Genomic DNA, 20,659 nt, shown 5'->3' with positions numbered 1-20,659 from the left:
TCTATCTATATATATATATATATATATATATATATATATATATATATATATATATATATATATATATATATATATATATATATATGGAGAGATATCTATATATATAGATCTATATATATATTTACAAATGTGTCTTTCCAGAACATCAACTTATGATAGGTTACATTTACCTTGAGGTGCTCTGTGGCTCTGTGACTTTAATATGTGCTTGTGCAAGTGTGTGTGTGTGTGCGTTGTAATGAATGCTCCTCCCTCGTTCCCTTTGCTAGGAATGAACAGTCTGTCAGCAGCCAGGAAGAGAGAAGCAGCTTGTAGGGAATAATGTGTTGCTGTGTGCTCTAATGCTGTCTACCTGTCTTCAGCTACAAGTACAGGCAAAACTTTCCTGATAACTTGCCTGCTGTTTTGCAGCCCTTTCTGCTATAGGGGCTGCTGGCATACTCCATAAGTCTGTCTGGAGCAAGATGCAACATTGGGCAGCATGGTATCACCAGGTGGACCTCATATTTGGATCAAGATGACCCCAGTTATCTTTCTGATGATTACTTCTTCACTGCTGAACTCCCCATGCCAAGTAAGAATAGGCACATGCTTTACATTTATTTTTTATTGCTGGTTTTGTTTCTATCACTTTCTGCTATTGACCATGTGATGTAACAAATACATCTTATCTGTCTGGTACCCATTTCATTTTGGGAAGGGCAGATGTAAACCGCCCATTCAATATTATTAATATTATCTAACTAGGTTTCTTTTTTTTACTATATTGTTTCAATGAAACTTTTTTTTTATTATTGTATTATGTTATTGATATGTTCCAGCTTGTATTAGTCTTCGCTTGCAATCTGTCACTTTGAGCTAGCTGTGACTGTGATGACGAATCCTATAAAACATCATACTTAGATGACTGTGTTATTGTTTGCGCTACATTTAGGAGTTATTATCACACAGACTGTAAATTTTCTACAGCATCCACATTAAGTGATCTGTCACACATACCTGTCATTACACCTTGCAGCTCTAGGCAGTAAACCTGCCATGCTGGACGTAGTAAATGTCAATAGCACGCATCGAGACGTCACCTCTTTTAATGTCAAGTAATTAGCATGCATACATTTCATAAGTTAGGAATTAGGAATATCTGCTGTTTAAGTAGTATGATACCATACTCTCATGTTTCTTGATACCTTCCAGTGATTTGTAAAGGCCAAATACCTTTTAGAACATTTATATTATTTGCTGCAAAGTAGGTTGTTCATTTTCTACAAGAAAGTTACATTTCTTACAACTGCTTTACCCTACCTAATGGTTTGAAATGGGACACACCAATCAGTTGTAGGAAGATTCTCTTGGTCTAATTCACTTAAAGCAGTATTAAACTCAAACAAAAATTTATTATATTTTAGCTTACCAATTCTAAGGCCCCGTACACACGATAGAATCCATCCGCAGATAAATCCCAGCAAATGGGTTTCTGCGGATAGATCCTATGGTGTGTACACGCCAGCGGATCTGTTTCCGCGGAGAAATCTCCTCTGGGATGGATTCCAGCAGATCGGATATTTGCTGTGTTGCACAACAAATCCATCTGCTGGAATCCATTCCAACGGATGGATCCGCTCGTCTGTACAGACTTACCGGATCCATTCGTCCAAAGGGATTCCCCGCACGCGTCGTAATGATTTGACGCATGCGTGGAATTCCTTATATGACAGCGTCGCGCCCGTCGCCGCGTCATAATCGCGGCGACGACACGTCATCGGCAGAGGATTTCCGCGCGGATTTCAATGCGATGGTGTGTACACTCCATCGCATCGAAATCTGCGGAAATCTTTGAGAGGATTTATCCGTGGAAACGGTCCGCTGGACCGTATCTGCGGATAAATCCTCTTGTGTGTATGGGGCCTTAGACGAAGTGGCTTCATTTGTTTTATTTATTTTTTACTTTTTTTCTTTATTTTTACCTGTTGATCTTGCCAGTAAGTCTGTTGTTCTCACCTTCCTTACTGCCACCGTCAGTACAGCGGTGGCAGCGGGGAGTTTTACACACCCCACAAGTCGACTGTTAGGTTTTGTATTATGCCTCGTACACACGGGCAAACATGTACGATGAAAACGGTCCGCCGGACCGTTTTCAGCGGACATGCCCGCCCGACGATTTCTGTATGATGGCTATACACACCATCATACAGAAATGAGAGACAATCCGCGCAGACAGACAGCGCGGTGACGTGTTTGCGCCATCGCGGCGACGTGCGCGATGCGGAAAGGTCAATGCTTCCACGCATGCGTCGAAGTCATTCGACGCATGCAAGGGATGGCGGCCGCTCGGACATGTACGGTAAGTCTGTACAGACGACCGAACATGTCCGATGGACAGGATTCCAGCGGGCATGTTTCTAAGCAAGTTTAGAAACATTTGCCCGCTCGAAAACGGTCTGGCGGGCAAATGTACGCTGGAATCCTGTCCGATCGGCCGTACACACGACCGAACATGTCTGCTGAAATTGGTCCACGGACCAGTTTCAGCAGACATGTTCGGTCGTGTGTACGGGGCCTAAAACTGAGCCAGCAGCTGTATAGCTGCCCAATCACTTTCTGTGCCCCCGCCCCTGAACAGGTGCCCTCCCTCATCATGCTTCCTGGGCTGTGTTGTTCCACCTACAGGCCCAGGATCTGTCTGGTAGCTGCCACTGGGTGGAGAGGAGGGAGATGAGCGAACATCAATTTGCTGATCTCCCCTAGCTGCAATATCACTTCTTGTTTATGTTGTCACTTTCCCTGGACACTGCAGACAGAGAAGGGCAGGTGAGGCATCACGGTCTAAAAGACCAATAATGTCCCAATAAAGAGAACCCATAACAAAAAGTTTATATCACATAGGGGAATTGTTGACTAAGTTTATAAATACATAAAGTTTTGAAAAAAAAGGTAATAAAACATTATAAAATAAAGTTACACCCAAGTACTTGGAAAGCAACCCCCCCCCCCCAAAAAAAAAAGTGAGCCTCCCTATACTTCTGTGCTTGTAATCTTCAGTGCAGTGAGAGTTAAAAGATCCAACGGAACTGTGATAGGCACTCACCTAGAGTGCTTGACTATGCCTGTCCTTTCTGCCCAGCTCCTCTATTCATAGAGGCTGTACTGTAGCTTCTATGAATGATACATGATCTATGAATTGGGGTGGTGGACCTTCAACCATCCACCAGTCCTTCATTGGGTTTCATTCATAGAATCTGTAAAACAGCCTCTATGAGTGGAGGAACTGGGTGAAAAGGGCAGGGATAGTTGGGCACTCTTAATGAGTGCCTGTCACTGCTCCCCCAGTTCTATTAACCCCAGAAGATAAAAGCAGTGTGGGGGTATAGAGAATTCTATGAAGGAAGATTTCAACAAATAGGTAATAGTGGCACAACCTACTGACTACATGTAATGTTCCTTGTGTTGATTTTTGTTTTTTGATTGCTGACTAAACTTAGGATTTGGAGTCATGGTCTACCCCCAGCACCATCTAGTTTAATGCAGGCAGTAGAAAAGCACCTGCATTGTTTGATGCTGGGGCGACAGGCCACACCTCTGACTTGGCACTACAGATCACTGTTTGCAATCACTGTGTGCACAGGTTTAAGTGGTAGGATCCTTGGACACAAAAAAAGGAGCTTTGCAAAAAACAAATAAAACATTACTAGTGGCCACTTGAAAGGTTCTTATGGGCTAGTGTTAACTATATACACTTGCTCTGTTTTGTAATGAGGTTTTCTTTAGACCGCATAAAGAATAGGATGTGCAGCCCAAAGATAAAGGATGTTACACAGAGGACCAAGCAGCTTAAACTAATGGGAAGATCTTTATTAAAAATATATAGTAATAGTACAAAAGTACAAAACAATGGGCTTAAAAAATGCCACCAAACCTTCTTTAGACCCCATACTGTCTACAGTAAACAGCATGATCAGACTGAGTTCAAAAATTAGACCACAGACGAGCTGATCCTATTGCTCCCTGATCAAGGAGGTATCAGAATTGTTAGATTCACTTTATGTAAAACATTGACCCTCCCTTCTAGATTGTAAGCTCTGAGGCCCCGTACAGACGACCAAACATGTCTGCTGAAACTGGTCTGCGGGCCAGTTTCAGCAGACATGTTCGGTCGTGTGTAGGCCCGAGCGTGCAGGATTCCAGCAAACATTTGCCCGCCGGGCCTTTTCCCAGCAGGCAAATATTCCTGGACTTGTTTTAAAACAGTCCGCTGGAATCCTGCCCGCTCGGACATGTTCGGTCGTCTGTACAGACCTACCGTACATGTCCGAGCGCCCGCCATCCCTCGCATGCGTCTAATGACTTTGACGCATGCGTGGAAGCATTTAACTGGCAGGCCCACCCACGTCGCCGTGTCATTGTCGCGGCGACACCGCGGACACGCCCCACGTATTGTTTACGCGCGGATTTCTGTACGATGGTTAGTACAGCCATCGTACAGAAATCCCCGGGCAGACATGTACGGTGAAAACGGTCCGGCGGACCGGTTTCATCGTACATGTTTGCCCGTGTGTCCTCTGATTCCTCTTCTATTGAATTGAATTGTAACTGTACTGTCTGCCCCCTTGTTGTAAAGGGCTGGGCCTACTACGTAGACTCGTTCCCTTTATCCTGAAAGAAGACATAGCAGTCGTGGTGGGAACAATTATCAACTCCAGACTCGACTATGCAAATGCCCTTTACCTCGGACTCCGAAAATACCAAATCACTTGTCTGCAAGTCGTTCAAAATACGGCCGCTCGACTCGTGACTCGGAAAAAAACATGGGAATCAATCTCACCTTCACTGAAATCCCTTCATTGGTTGCCAGTAAAAGACAGAATAACTTTTAAGGCACTCTGTCTAACGCATAAGTGCGTTCAAGGAAATGCCCCCCAATATCTATGCGAAAAATTAAAAAGTCACAACCCCAATTGTGTTCTCCGATCCACCAACCAAAATCTACTCCAGATACCCAAAGCCAGATACAAGTCCAAAGGAGAACGAAGATTTGCAGTCCAAGGACCTAGACTATGGAACGCTCTACCAACCAGCATCCGGTTGGAGGTGAATCACCTGGCCTTCAGAAAAAAACTCAAAACCCATCTTTTCTGAAGGCAAAAGGACAGTAGGGAACGGATACTAAGCGCCCAGAGGCGATTCAGTTTGCATGTGTTGCGCTTTTTAAGTTTCTCACTCACTCACTAAAACTGTTGGCGCTATATAAATCCTGTATAATAATAATATTTAGCGTCAACTAAAAACTAAACATGGATACACTTAAGATCCCCCAGGTTAATGGATCATGGATAGACTAGATGCAGATTTAGGGTTGGAGACTTTTGGCCTAATTGCCATAACGCATGTGGTTTAATGACTACTTTAATGTGAATAAATCATTGGGCTGTGTCATACACAGATCATTAGAAGTAACCACAACCTCAGCTGACCTTAGCTAGCCTTTCAAAGGCCCGTATCCATACTATATACATACAACTGCCAGTTACAACATTGTTACAACTTATCTAACCAATATATCATCTGTCACCTGCTTGAGTAGGTATCTGTCACACAGGCTGCACTTTCCTTTTTGTGACATGAGGGACACTTGCATTCCAGACTGTTGACATTGTGTAATCATATGGCTGACATTCTTCTACATAAACAGAAGGGACACACAACTCCCAACTGTCCAATTTAAAGCACTTGGAATGGCTCCAGTGCAGAAAAAGAAAACTAAAAAAAGCCAGCAAGTTTTATTTGTGTATGTAATGTGTCTTGGGAGTAACACATGCTACTGAGCCTTACTGACTAGTGTGACACTTTATTATTGCACATACACTTATCACCTACATTGTCTTAGTCTGCTTTGAAAGTGCACTATTAGTGGCCGTAATCTGAGCTGATGATTTTTATACACGACAAGCATATCTCATGCTTCTCTTGTGTTCTCAACTTCTGTCTAACACATTGATGTGGTGAGCAGGTCAAAGTGCTTTACAATGAAAGAGAGGAAGTACATTGAACTAGACATACTATAGATTGTGGAGTGGGGAAATTGGGTGCTTGAGAGGAGAACTACCCAAAATAATTCCTTTTTATATTCACGTTTATTAAAATGTATGTTGGGGAACTTGCTTTTGATCTGTAAACCTAGCAGTCATTGAATGGTATTTTAGAATGTGATAAAGCCTATATTGAATTTATACTATTATAAAGTAGATGTAATTTTAACTGGATGAAATTTATTTGCAAAAGTGCCGTCTATCACAAATGAGATCTCTATTTTTTTATTCACTAAAAAAACTACTGTTTTTATATTTCATTAATTTTTGTTGTATCTCAGTGATGATGATCTTCTGCCTCTTTGCAAACACTTCGGCCCGGATTCATGAAACACTTACACTGACGCCGTCGTATCTCGGGCGCATATTTGCGCTGGCCGCAAGGGGCGATTCCATTGATTTACGCGTCGAATATGTAAATGACCTAGATACGCCGATTCACGAACCTACTTGCGCCCGTCGCAGTAATCTACGACGTTTACGTAAGGCGTACGTCCGACGTAAAGTTTTTCCACATATAGGAGGCACATCCCATGCAAAGGTATGGACCACGTAACAGCCGTCGTATTTTTCGTCGTTTACGTAGTACTACGTGAATAGAGCTGGGCGTAGGTTACGTTCAGTGATTCGACGTATCTTAGGCGTTCGTTCCGACGCACTGGGAAGCGTCCACGGGATGGCGCATGCGCCGTCCGTTTGGCCCTTTTTTTGCATGGGGTCACGCTTCATTTAAATGGATCACACCCACTTCCTTCCTACTTTGAATTAGGTGGGCTTACGCCGGCCAATTTACACCGGCGCAACGTTGGGAGCGAGTGCTTTGTGAATACTGTTCTTGCCTCTCTATGTTACGTCGGCGTAGCGCATATGAGATGCGCTACGCCGGTATAAAGATGTGCCAATCTACGTGAATCTGGCCCTTCCTGTCTATATACTTGTGATCCAGTGGAGAGCTGCATGTCTTTGCTCAGGGTTGGCTTCCTAATGGTGACAATGATAAAACATGCCTGCGCAATGAACATCGGCATCGCTGCTTATGGGCTCCACCAGAAATGCATATAATTGGGTGACAATACAATTGGGAGACAGAAAAAAAGGAAACGGAAACACTAGTGTACCTATATGAATATAAACAGGCGATCTATGGACAGTCACAGTTCATTAGTCCATGTGGTGTAAAGATACAAGGGCAAGTCCTAAAGAGGGGGGATGGTGGTAGGCAGCATCTGTCCATAGAGAAAAGCCAACTCTGCAGGTAGGGAGAACAGGGAAAACAACAGGAAGCGCCACCTAAGTGCAATATGTTGGATGCAATTTATTTGTACAACAAGTAATGCACTTACAGACAGAAGTTTAAAAAGGGCTCATTTGTGTCTCCAGTGAATGGTGCGATCCGGTCTCAGGTGCATTTGGTTCCACAGGTAGGCAGATGTAAGGAGGAATCTATCCTGTGGCCACCAGGAAGTCAACCAGGTCCAGCGTGGAATGCAGGGGATGATGTCACAGAAAAAGGAAGCAGTACAAGCACAGAGGAGGAGAGAGAGCTGGGGAGAACAGGCTACGCACTCGGAGTCATCAGCTCCTTCTACAGGCCTACCGGATCGCACCGTTCAATTGGGAGACAGAGATAGAGCGTTTTCACCCCATAACAGGAATTGCCTGAATAGAACCCTTCATGGTAGGATTACTAGGTATTATTTTAGGATCTTATCACACCAGCTGCTGCATTACAACACAGTGGCTGGTGTTCGGTGCCACAGATTGCTGCACATTGCACTGTTCACTTTTTTAAACCAATTTTATTGAAAATGTCCCACTTTGACATTTCATTAACTGCCACTGCACAGTGAAAGGCAGTGCATTGCCTTGCACTGTGCTGCATGAAAAAAAGTATGGTTGACCATACTTTTTTTTCAGCACACACCGCCCACACACCACCACAATAGAGTGCCGTGGCACATTTTGCCTTGTCTTGCTATGGGACTGCAATAGGATGGTTGTCCAACGCAGTCCCACTGCACCTGCTATGGATGGGCCCTTAATGAAACCTGCAGATTCAGACAATATTTTGAAATTACTCTTAGGCCCCTTTGACACAGGCACTTCTGCTAAGCGGAATCTGCCTGCTCCGTCCATGTCCCCTCTCCACTATGGGGAAATTTGATGGGAATGGACCTCATGTCCATTTCCATCTGATGCTATCCAATCCAAGCCACTGGATGAAGGAAAAATAGGACCACCGTCCATCTGTTTTTGGCAGACAGGATCGGACTGCCATGTGTCTACTGACATCCCCTGCTTATAGAGGGCAATGAAAAACTGACAGGCGGACCTGATAGGACAGCCCATGTGAAAGGAGCCTATTATGTTAGTTAAAGATTATGAAAATTTAGTTGTTGGGTTTACTTCTACTTTACAATAGGGTACAATGAGAGCAACACTTTTTGTGACTTTAGGATGTTTGTTATAATCAGTCAGACTGGAGTTTAAAGTAGAACTTAGCTGTAAAGTTTGCTCCACATTAATCATGCAGTTAGACATTAGTGAGGCAGAGTAGGGTTTTGACAGAATGCAAAAACGTAAAGTAAAAGCATGAAAAAGGCAATCCTGCTGTGTTCCTGATATGGGTCACAAGACCTGAACCCATTGCGGCAGTACTCTGGTGTGCTGACGTCAGTGGAATGCTAGTGAAAGATGCTACTGACACCAATGCCTACAATGACAGGTATAGGTCACAAGATCTAACGTGCTGGCCTCAGGTCACATCACCCTGAACCAGTGTGCGGTGGGACTAGCTTTTTCCAGCAGTTATGTAAATTTCAATGTCTTCCACACCACTACTGTGCCTCCTTAATGCTTTCTTTTAGGATTAAAGTCTGCTATGACCAATTTGGGTTTTTGATTTTCTTTAAAAACTAGTACACACAGGTGGCCCTATTTCTGCATACTTTTGATGTCCCTGGCCTCACTTGGGGGTTAAAGTAAATGACTATGCTAGGGTGAACATAAAATGATGCAGTGTATTGTAAGGCAGGCATGTGTTTGTTTCACATTGGCAATACACACATTGTTTATTTATGTACAATTTTGCTGAAGCCTAAATCTACCTTCATATTTGATACTGTGATGTAGATCAGTTTTAGTAGCACATAAAAGAGTCTTCTGTGGACACATTGATGCAGCATTCCATAGACTGAGCTACATTTATGTTACCTTACAGTAATTTCTTTGTATTGAAGCTTGAAAAAAATGTGCACACAGTTGCTATTTAATTTAGTTATAATGATGTATGGTTTTAAAAGTTGATAGGGGATTTTCACATATAAGCTCTATAAGAATGCATTGGAGTAAGTAAGCATTCTATGTATGTATGTGTGCAGAGGAGGCTTTCCATGAATGAGCTGATTGATTGAAAATAAAGGTAAACAGCATATATGTTTTTATAAATAAAACACCATGTATATGGTTAATTGTACACTATACAATCTATTAAGTGCATGCATTTTTTTAATATTTTGTATACAGATGAGATTCAGGTTCCTGGAGAATCCCCAGGATCTTCCTAAATTGTGAGCCCTTGGCTAAAGGCTTTTCAGCTAAACTGTCAGAAATAAGAAACAACCTACAGTGTAATGCAGTGCATAGCCTTTGCCCCTGGTCATTGAAGGAATTCATAATTTAGCCCTCCTTATTTTAAAGTGAGGGTCCAAATCAGCCATATTGTCACTGTATTTTGCAGCTGTGAGGGACAGATAAAAATTCTGTGTACAAAACAAATCCTTAAAAAATATTTGACTGCATGAAACAATTAAAAAACTTGATGGATTCATAATTTTTTTATTGACACAGTTTTCAACAGCAAAATCAGTAGTATAGCAAACAGTCAAATGTTCTAAAATTTTTGAATGCATAAAAGTAGCTGCAAATTACAGTAAGTTTATATAACACCAAATTACCAATGATAAAAAAAAGAAAAAGAAAATTAGTAATTATACATCCCTATTAGACCCCTGGTAAGCCTACCCCCTGCCTTCCTCAACGTCTTGCTTCATCGATTGGACAGCTCTATGTGCTGCCATCTCAAGTTTTGTTTGTCCTATACCAAACATTTTGGGTGATTCAACCAACAATCCCACCCTCATAACAGAAAGCTATTTTACTTAGTATTTCTAAGGACCATAATGTTTTGGCACCAGCAAAGGCTATTTACCGTAACCTCTAAAAATTGTGGAACATTTGAAGATCTTCAAATATGTAAAATTATTGATTTAGTTGACCTCAAGGGGAATTGACATATTCTACAGAAATATTTTTGTAATGCCCTAACATTTCTGACAAGATTAAAACACCTTCGACCAAAAAAAAAATGTATATCCTAGCAACACCACAATAAATCGAATAAAGTTCCAATTTGGCCACACCTCAGCCAGAAATTTGGTAATTGGAGAAGGAAAACTTAGAGGGTTTATAAGGAATGATGTACCACTAAAGTGTAATCTTTTGATAGTTTTTCCCAATGATTTACTCATTGAGAACATTGGTAAAGACTAAAATTAGCAAGACTACAATTACCAATAAGTAATTTTTCCCATTTCATTAGAAGCTGTGACTCCTAAGAGTGTTATACACTTAAATAGGAGTTCCACTCAAAATTGGAAGCTCCACTTATCTGCTTCCATCCCCCATTTGGTGCCACATTTGAGCCACGGCGAGATCACTCGAAAGTTCGCCCCCCTCCCTCGTTCTTCCCCCGCCGCTGGGCCATTCATAAAGCGCAGTGTGCTAATGTTCTCACTTTATTTTATCTATACCTGATTCATCAAAACTGCGATAACATTTTCTTTCACACATAAACTACTGTCTAGGGTGCTTACTGTACATAACACCTCCTGGGAGCATAGTTAATTTGTTTCTTTGTCCATAAAGTAAGGACCACAGTGTCAAAATGTATTTTTTTCAGTTTTGGATAGAATAGGGAGGGGTTAACTTTTGCCGGGTTATTTTTCTTGCTTGTGTCCATGGATTGGAGTTACATCATCCTGGTCTGGCCAATCAAGATGGCCAAAGAAGTGGAACCTAGAAATACACTGTGTGAGGATGTCAGCAACAACGAGTAAGTTCATAAATGCCACAGTGCTGAAATGGAGGTAAGTTATGTGGAATTAAGTTTTGCTTTAAGTGAATGAGTTGCCCCGCTTAACCAAAGCTCAGATTTTCTTTTATAAATAGTTAGGCTATCAGGTATACTTTCTTTAGCCCCTAAACACAGGTCTAGAATATCTGTATGCACAGACAGTCTGGTCTGAATGGTCAGAATATAAAAAAATCAAGGGGAAAATGAACAGGGAAGTCAGGGCAAACAGGAAACAAGGCCAAAAGTATTACGAATATTACAGGATTTTTCTGTAAAGAATTCCAGGGCCAATTATGTGTTAAAAGCTGTTGTAGGCCATGGAAACCCATTGGAGTTCAGATTATTGATGCCTTGTACAATGATTTGTGGGTTCAAGAATACATGTAGTGATGCCAAAAAACGACTTATACTTTTTTTTTTTAGAAATAGCGTTGTTAGGTAATTGAAAGGCTATTACAGTTGCACATGCTATTATGGTTATAATAGCGCATGTTATTTATGGTTATTTTATTTTTACTGATGTTAGTTATTGCTGTCATAATAAAGGGCATGACAGGTCCTGTTATGCCATTTATGCCCTTTTAAGAAATGACCACATACAGATATTGCACAGTACATAATACTTCTGCACAGGATTTACTTACCTATTGCTCCCGTAAGTGTTGGTTATGGTAAGTATGTGGGTACAGCACCAACCTGAATCTGGTGACATCCCTAAAATCCCATGACACAGTAAAATAGACAATTTAAATAATATTCTACACTATTAGACAGCAGATGCATGCTGAAAAGACGAGAAATGGTTAATGTTGGAGACCTGATGCAGGGCAGCCATCACAAATTTTGGGGCCCCTTACACAGCTTTAGGTAGGCCCCCCTGGACCAGAGAACCGGGGGGGGGGGGTGCTGGGGACCATCGGCCCCTTACAGGTGTAATGCAAAAAAATGGGAGGGGGCTGGCCGGGTCTGTAAGGCCGCGTACACACGATCGGTCAAAAGCGATGAAAACGGACTGAAGGACCGTTTTCATCGGTCCAAACCGATCGTGTGTGGGCCCCATCGGTTAGTTATCCTTCGGTCAAAAAAATAGGAACTTGCTTTAAAATTGAACCGATGGACACCTAACCGATAGGTCAAAACCGATCGTTAGTATGCAAAAGCATCGGTTAAAAACCTGCGCATGCTCAGAATCAAGTCAACGCATGCTTGGAAGCATTGAACTACGTTTTTTTCAGCACGTCGTTGTGTTTTACGTCACCACGTTCTGACACGATCGGTTCATTAACCGATGGTGTGTAGGCACATCAGACCATCAGTCAGCTTCATCGGTTAACCGATGAGAACGGTCCTTCGGACCGTTGTCATCGGATGGACTGATCGTGTGTACGCAGCCTTAGGGGCCCTGGGGACCATCGGGCCCCTTACAGGTGTAATGCAAAAAAAAAGTAAAAAGGGGGGCCCTGGGGACCATCGGCCCATTACAGGTGTAATGCAAACAAAATGGGAGGGGGGCGACCGGGCCTGTAAGGGGCCCTGGGGACCATCGGGCCCCTTACAGGTGTAATGCAAAAAAAAAAACAGATGGGAAGGGGGCCACCAGCCAGGCCTCTGGGGACCCCTTACAGGTGTAATGCCTGTACCCCCCTGATGGCAGCCCTGGTCTGATGACTTATCCTATGCTTGTCTGTATATGTCCTCTGTATGTAGCTGACAGTATTTCCTTGACTATACAAACCAGTCTTACACTAGATCCTGATGGGATGAACATAGTTGGAGATATGGCAGTACTGTGCTGCAGCAATAAAATCTGAAGGAAAATCACGATGGCACAAGAAACTTGTTTTTGGACACCATGTGGCACTTATTATCCAGCAGTCAGCTCTCTGCAGATATAGAATCAGCGCCATCTTTTCTGATATTAAAGAATCAAACAGAATGCCCCCTTGAAGTCTTTCTCAGCTGCCATATTCAAGATGGTTCCCCCCCCCCCCAAACTTTTCCTTCCAGTCTGTGTTGCGGCACGTCCATCGCTCTGATGTCACATACTCTACAGGTTGACATATGTGACTCCCTTTTGAGTGGCCACCAATAGAGCCAAAAAGCACCGACCATTTTGGCAAAGTCTGAAATCCATTGCTGGCCAGCTGCTAGAAACAGAGTGGCCTCTAGTAGAATGATAAACATTTCTGCCACATAACAAGTAAATACTTGTTGTAAAATAAACAGTTTTGTAGTAAATGTATACAATAGTTATCATAAAAAATGTCCCTGAGGTGATTGGGAGGAAGAGAATTTGTACTAGAACAGTGAGCGTGCAAATTAATGCATATTTTTTTGGGGATTGGGAGTGTGTATTTTTGTTGAAAATATAAAGTGTGGGGGAATATTGTATTCTCTTCAAAGAATATTGTATGTGATTGCATAAGCCTTCTTGAACATCAGGGGCCAGATCCACAGACAAAGTACGCCGGCGTATCTACTGATACGCCGGCGTACTTTTAAATTTGCCGAGTCGTATCGTTGTTTTGAATCCTCAAAACAAGATACGACGGCTTCTGGTTAAGATCCGACAGGTGTACGTCTTTGTACGCCTTCGGATCTAAGATGCAATACTTCGGCGTCCGCTGGGTGGTGTTCACGTCGTTTTCCGCGTCGGGTATGCAAATTAGCGATTTACGACGATCCACGAACGTACGCGCGGCCGTTGCATTTTCGAACGTCGTCTGTAGTCGGCTTTTTCCAGCGTATAGTTAAATCTGGTATTTTGCGGCGTATAGATAGAATTGCCATGTTAAGTATGGCCGTCGTTCCCGCGTCGAAACTTGAATTTTTTTTTTGCGTAAGTCGTCCGTGAATATGGATGGACGTAACTCACGTCTGAGTTCAAAAAATGACGTTGTTGCGACGTCATTTCGCGCAAAGCACGGCGGGAAATTTCTGGATGACGCATGCGCAGTTCATTCGGTGCGGGGATGCGCTTCATTTAAATGAAACCCGCCCCCAACCCGCCCAAATTTAAATCCGCCACCAGAAATACACTACGCCGCCGTAACTTACGGCGCAAAATCGCTGAGGATTCGAAAATGCGCCAGGTAAGGTACGGCGGCGTAGCGTATCTCTGATACGCTGCGCGGAACTAAATGTATGTGGATCTGGCCCCAGGAGTCTGAATTATGCTGAGCCATTTTGGATTCAGGATTTATCTTTCTGGCTGACTCCTAAAGGTGTCATATTATTACTGTGCAAAGTTTTGATAGGTCCATCTTTCCCTTTAGGACACATTGGAAACTGGAATGTAAGGCAACTGTGAGCACAGTACAGTAAAACCTTGATTTGCGAGCATAATTCGTTCCAGAAACATGTTTGTAATCCAAAGCACTTGTATATAAAAACATTTTTTTTACAGGGTATAAAAGAGAAGAGAGGCACCTCTAAGGCCGCGTACACACGATCGGTTAAACCGATGAGAACGGTCTGATGGACCGTTTTCATCGGTCCAAACCGATGGTGTGTGGGCGCCATCGGTTATTTATCCATCGGTTAAAAAAAAGCCAACTTGTTTTAAATTTAACCGATGGATTCCTAACCGATAGAAAACAAACGATCGTTAGTAGGCACGTCCATTGGTTAAAAATCCACGCATGCTCAGAATCAAGTCGACGCATGCTTGGAAGCATTGAACTTAGTTTTTTTCAGCAGGTCGTTGTGTTTTACGTTACCGCGTTCTGACACGATCGGTTTTTTAACCGATGGTGTGTAGGTATGACTGACCATCAGTCAGCTTCATCGGTTAACCGGTGAAAACGGTCCATCAGACCGTTTTCAACGGATGGACCGATCGTGTGTACAGGGCTTTAGTGTAGCAATATGTTTCTAAATGTTGTACCTTCATTAAATGTAACCATATTGCTAATCTTAGAGGCTCCTCTCTTCTTTTTTATACTCAGTTGTGACATGACGCTACTCTTATAGCAAGACGTCGCTTGTATATCAAGGCAACATTTATTAAAACATTTTGCTTGTCTTGCAAACCAAGGTTTTACTGTATGTCAATTTGTGAACCCCAAGGATCAACTAGCATTTTCTTCCCATGGTTTTGGAAAAGGACTTTGTCCCTAGTTTTCAAGTTGTGTTTCTTATTCTGTGCTGTTTTTGTCTAGTAGCGGCCTTCACCATCTCAAAAGCCTGTTTAGGATTTCTCTTCAATCCTTCTACATAACTTGCATGAGCTTGAATATGGATCTCATCAGCAGTAACTCCAAAAACCATATAAACTGGAAGACAAGTGTCACAGATCAGCTGTGGAATGCTCCTACTCTGCTATGGCTGCAAAGATGAACTGTCACCTGTAATAGCGATGACTATTCTGTTCTCATCTGAGTCTTGCACAGGTCTGGCCATCAAAGATGCCATCCAGTTTCAACTGCTGTGACTATCTAACCTGTGCTCATACCGGCCATCCTTGCTCTAACAACTTTTGTCAATGTTGATATTTTCTATAGAAAGGGAGTGGACTGCCTCCCTCACAGGTCCTCCGATTGACCAATTAATTTAATTCCTAACACTACTCTCCCCGTGGATTCATGTACCCTCTTACCATCCTGGAGTCTAAAGCCATAGAGGAATACATACAGTAAATAGTAACAGTTTAAAAAGGATTTATCTCTTATGAGTTAGGACAAGTCTCCAGCAGGATCAGGTTTTTTCTTTAGTCAAAAGAAGGATGACATGTTCATACATTGATTATCATGGACTAAATACTATCATCATTATGAATAGATTCCAATTTCTGCTTATTAGTGAACTTTTTGATTGTCTTTGTGGGACAAAAACTTTTTCTAAGCTCATCAGAGGGGCTTACAATCTTATTGGAATTCACTCTGGAGATGAATGGAAGAGCACTTTTAACACTAAGGATGTAAATTATGAATGCCTGTAATGCCCACTCAGTCTTTCAGCAATTTGTTATCAATATGGTTAAAGATCTACTATACAAGTTCATGATAGTCTGCTTAGATGAAATGTTGGTGTTTTCTCCCAACTTTGTGTCCCATCAACACCATGTTTGTACTGCTCTCCAGTGGGTTTGGGCTAACAACCTCCATGCAAAGCTAAAGAAATGTGTTGTTGATGTTCTTAAATTGCCTTTTCTAGGATACATAATTTCCAAGGAAATCCTGGATCCTGACAAGGGGTCTGCTATTGTGGACGAGCCTCTACCCACCAGACTCAGATCCACTCAGAGATTCTTGTGTTTTTCCAACTATAATTGTCAAAAAAAATTCAATTACTCATCCTTGGTGGCCCTCACTGGTAATGAAATAAACACCCATATGTGACCTGATGATGCTGTTAATGAATTTCACAAACCTAAGAAGGTCTTCCTGGCAGCTTCTGTCTTGTCCTTACCCGACCCACAAAAACATTTTTTTCTTGAACATAATGTTTTTTTCATCTCTTTGGCTGTACTCCTTCAGGCTGTTTTGAGCAGGGGACAACCTTGTGCTAAATTTTCAACATTTGAAAAGCTTCTTGCTACTAAGTAAGCTTTGGAGGAGCCTCCTGGAGGGGTTGTTACTAATGATTAAGTATTTAACTGAACATAAAAAACTGCAATACCTTCAAATTGGTCTCAGGTAAAACCCCAGGCAGGCCCGATGGGCCTTATTCTTTTTAAGTTTTAACTTCATTATCACCTTGGAGCAGTGGTGTATTTAGGTTTTGTGCTGCCCTAGGCCTGACTAAACTCGTGCACCCCCTAATTTAAATATGACCCACCCACTTCCTGTCAAGGCCACACCCCTTTCCGTTTAAGACCCACCCTGACATTTTCGAGTGGGGACACTAGTTCTCAATGCCTGGGTGGGGGGAATGGATTCCCCTAACTTGCATATATTTCCTATTACTTCCTGTTTAGCTATGGGGCAGAAAGTGAAGGGAAATCTCTGCAATGGGACAGGGATGGTAAAAAAAATAAACTGACAGGGGCTATAACCCTCCCTTACTCTATCCAAAATGAAAAAAAAGTGTTGCCTATAGTTCTACTTCAAGCACAAATTTCTGATAATGTTATGGAGAGGACTAGAAAGATATAACCATGCCAATGGTACAGCAGAAAACATATAGCACAGTGAGGAAGGTTTGTGGTCCAGGATGATAGGACAGTCAAAATTAGAAACAGCTTGCGTTACACCAACAGTGCAGCACAAGCCAGCGGGGACACTTTCCGTGCTGCCCCCCTGCAAAATTCTGCCCTAGGCCTGGGCCTTGTTGGCCTAGGCCAGGATACAGCATTGCCTTGGAGCCTGACACTGAAAATTCTAGGGTGGGTGCCCTCGCAACGGTTCTCCACAAGTTGCTCAGCCCTAAACTTTGTGACTTCTTGTCCCTGGAAGTTCTGATGTGCACACTGCTTACCTGTCCCTAGAAATCATGTACACGGAGTAGTACCCTGTCCTTGAGGTTCAGCTGTGCACTGTCTTACTGTGTGCTGCCCTGTATTCAGTCCATAATAGCCTGTTTGTGATACAGATTCACTGGTTGTAACTTTAGTGGCCAGAACTCTGCCCAAACCTCCTTCCTTGCTTTAGATCAATGGGTCTCCAAACTATGGCCCTCCAGTTGTTCAGGGGCTACAATTCCCATCATACCTAGTCATGTCTGTAAATGTCAGAGTTTTACAATGCCTCATAGGACATATAGTTCTGCAACAGCTGGAAGGCTGTACTTTGGATATTCCAGCTTTAGATGGTAGCAATTGGGATAGTTCAAGAAAAACAGTGATCTGGGTTGTGGGAAGCAGCCAACACACCCCCACCATTGGGGAGGGGGGCTCTTGGGAAGACCACCTGTCCCTTAGACTCTACTACTCAGTGAACCCAACCATGGTCACAAATGGGTTCTGTTTTAGTAGTACAGTGTAGTGTCACTCTTTTGAACTCCCTGCACAGTTAGCAGTTCATGGACAAGCTTGCTCTTAAATTAATGTCCTTGATCTGAATTAATTCCCTTTGGTAAGCCAAGATTTAAAAAAAAACTTCTCAACAAGAATCTTGGTTACTGTGATGGCTTGATGCCTTGTAAACACGATCGGTTTTCCTGACAGGAAAAGTGCGATGTGAGGTTTTTGTCAGGAAAACCAACCGTGTGTATGCTCCATCATACTTTTTCTGTCAGTTTTGCTGCCAAGAAAAGATTGAGAGCAGGATCTCATTTTTTGTGACAGAAAAAAATCCTATCGTGAATCGCGTTCGTCTACATGCAATTACGACACGCAAAAAAAAAGTTAATGCTTAGAACTTCATTGATCTCGGCTCGTCGTACGTGTTGTACGTCACTGCGTTCTCGACCTTCGGAATTTCAGCCAAGATTTGAGTGACCGTGTGTATACAAGACAAATTTCAGCTGTTTTCCTGCTGAAAAACGTGGTTTTCCTCTAGGAAAAAATGATCGTGTGTACGAGGCATAACAACTTTAACTTTGTGTCAGTGGCTGTTCTTTCAGCTGAAAATATGTCTGACATACATTATGTCATGAATAATTAGAAGAATAGTTATCCTCTTTCTCAAGTTGAGCTTTCACTTTCATTATCCTCTCTTCATCTTTTTCAAGGGTCTTCCCAACAACAATGATGCAATCAAGATTTTCATGAACATCCAGCAGATGCATGCCTCATACTGTGCTTTCCATCAGCCTCTAGAAAGTAGCAGGTGAATCACTTGACCCTTGTGGTATGTGGTCAAATTCAAAGCATCCCAAAGGACAGATAAAAGCCAAATTCTCTTGATCTTCCGGGTGTATTGGGATCTGATGGTAGTAATTTCTTAAGTCCAGATCACTGAACCATCTGCTGCCCACCAGGCAGTTCAAGGCATCTTCTATCCAGGGGGTAGTGTACTATCAAGGAATGCTTTTCTTGTTCCAAATACTGTAGTCAACAAATATCCATAAAAACCCACTGTTCTTTCTACATCATTAAGAGAAGCATAAGGATTTCTAAACAGCTTTTCCCCGGGTAACATTCTCCCGGAGTGCTCTCTGAAAGGACAATCTTCTTTTAAACTTATGCAATGCAATTCTATACCAGGCTCTTTGGGTCGGCTTGTGCAAAAATAAAAATAAAAAGAGTGTGAGGTCCTCCCAAAAATCCATACCAGAGTTTATCCAAGCATGCGGTCTGCCAGGTCAGGAAAGGAAGGGAGGAGTGATTTCCCCCCAAATCACACCAGGCCACATGCTATCAACATGGGGTACCTCCACCAACACAAAAACCTTGTCTTCATGTTGATGAGGAAGAGAGTCTCTTACCCACAACCTTGATCCAGTGTTTATGGAGGTCTATGCATTACTGATTTACCCAAAAAAATAAACAGTTAAAAAAAAAAAACGGAAAACAAAAAATAAGAAAAAAACACATAAACCCAGTTTTGTACATCCACTGTCAATCATGTCGTCCATCGATTTAGATTCACATCAATCACTATACCTGATGCCTGCCACCTTCCAACACACATCTGGTCCCATTGCTTTACTTATGCCTAATGACAAGTCTGGTGTATGACAGCTGATATATACAAAACAAAGTGGTGGGGTCTCCTGGGTGATGTCATTGACCAACCAATAAACTATATACCGCTCAGGTGTGTATACTCACTCAAGTCCCAGGCGGGTACACTCAATTATGTGAAACAAGTTGACAGCTTGTGAAGTCTCTGTGCTGTTTGATCCCTCTTGGAGAAATAAAGGATTTTTTTTGGATCAAGTCAGTGTTGTGCACCAACTTTCTCTTTTTTCTAGTGCCACTGACCAATTACGAATATGACCAATGATGTCACTGGGATCTCCTGTCCATCATGAACAAGGTTAACCTTTGAAATGCAATTGAGAATAGGATTGTGGGAGTTTGGTAGTGGTCTTTGTTGGTACAAAAATCCATGAACCAATTGAATTCCATGTATGAGAGCTAACCTCAAGGGATTATTTGCCATTTGAGAGATTGTCATTTAATGATTACTATACCCTGAGTTTGTGAGTAGTATTTTAGTTTTGTTTATAAAAGTGTCAATTGTATTGCACAAGAAGAAGCTTATTTCATTTGTATTTTTAAGGCATGGTGGAACCCTCCTTGTAAAGGCAGAAACACTGCTGAGCCTGTGGCCGCTCTGTATACTGAAGCTTAGAATTCTGAAATCGGTCAGGCACCAAGCTGACGGAAAACAAAGCTGGGGATGCTGAGGACAGAGCAGAGACTCTGAGATTGCCCCTTTTAAACTCACAAGCCCCGTACACACGACCGAGGAACTCGACGGGCGAAACACATTGTTTTCTTCGTCGAGTTCCTTGTTAGGCTGTCGAGAAACTCGACAAGGCAAGTTTCTCCATTCCCGTTGAGGAAAAAGAAGACATGCTCTCTTTTTGGCTCGACGGGATCCTCGACAGTTTC

At 42.4% G+C, this 20,659-nt stretch overlaps 1 long non-coding RNA gene across 1 annotated transcript; it reads left to right on the top strand.

Annotated features, from left to right (window-relative positions):
- The first annotated feature begins 203 nt into the window (after nucleotides 1-203).
- LOC120945747 lies at nucleotides 204-19,586 on the top strand. The gene is made up of 2 exons (XR_005750618.1): nucleotides 204-574; nucleotides 18,829-19,586. It is a non-coding gene; the product is annotated as an uncharacterized LOC120945747 (long non-coding RNA).
- The last annotated feature ends 1,073 nt before the right edge of the window (nucleotides 19,587-20,659 follow it).

This window comes from Rana temporaria, chromosome 1, assembly GCF_905171775.1.
Source record: "Rana temporaria chromosome 1, aRanTem1.1, whole genome shotgun sequence".
NCBI lineage: Eukaryota > Metazoa > Chordata > Amphibia > Anura > Ranidae > Rana > Rana temporaria.
Note: the sequence above shows the minus strand (reverse complement) of the source record. Positions and strands in the feature narration are given on the sequence as shown.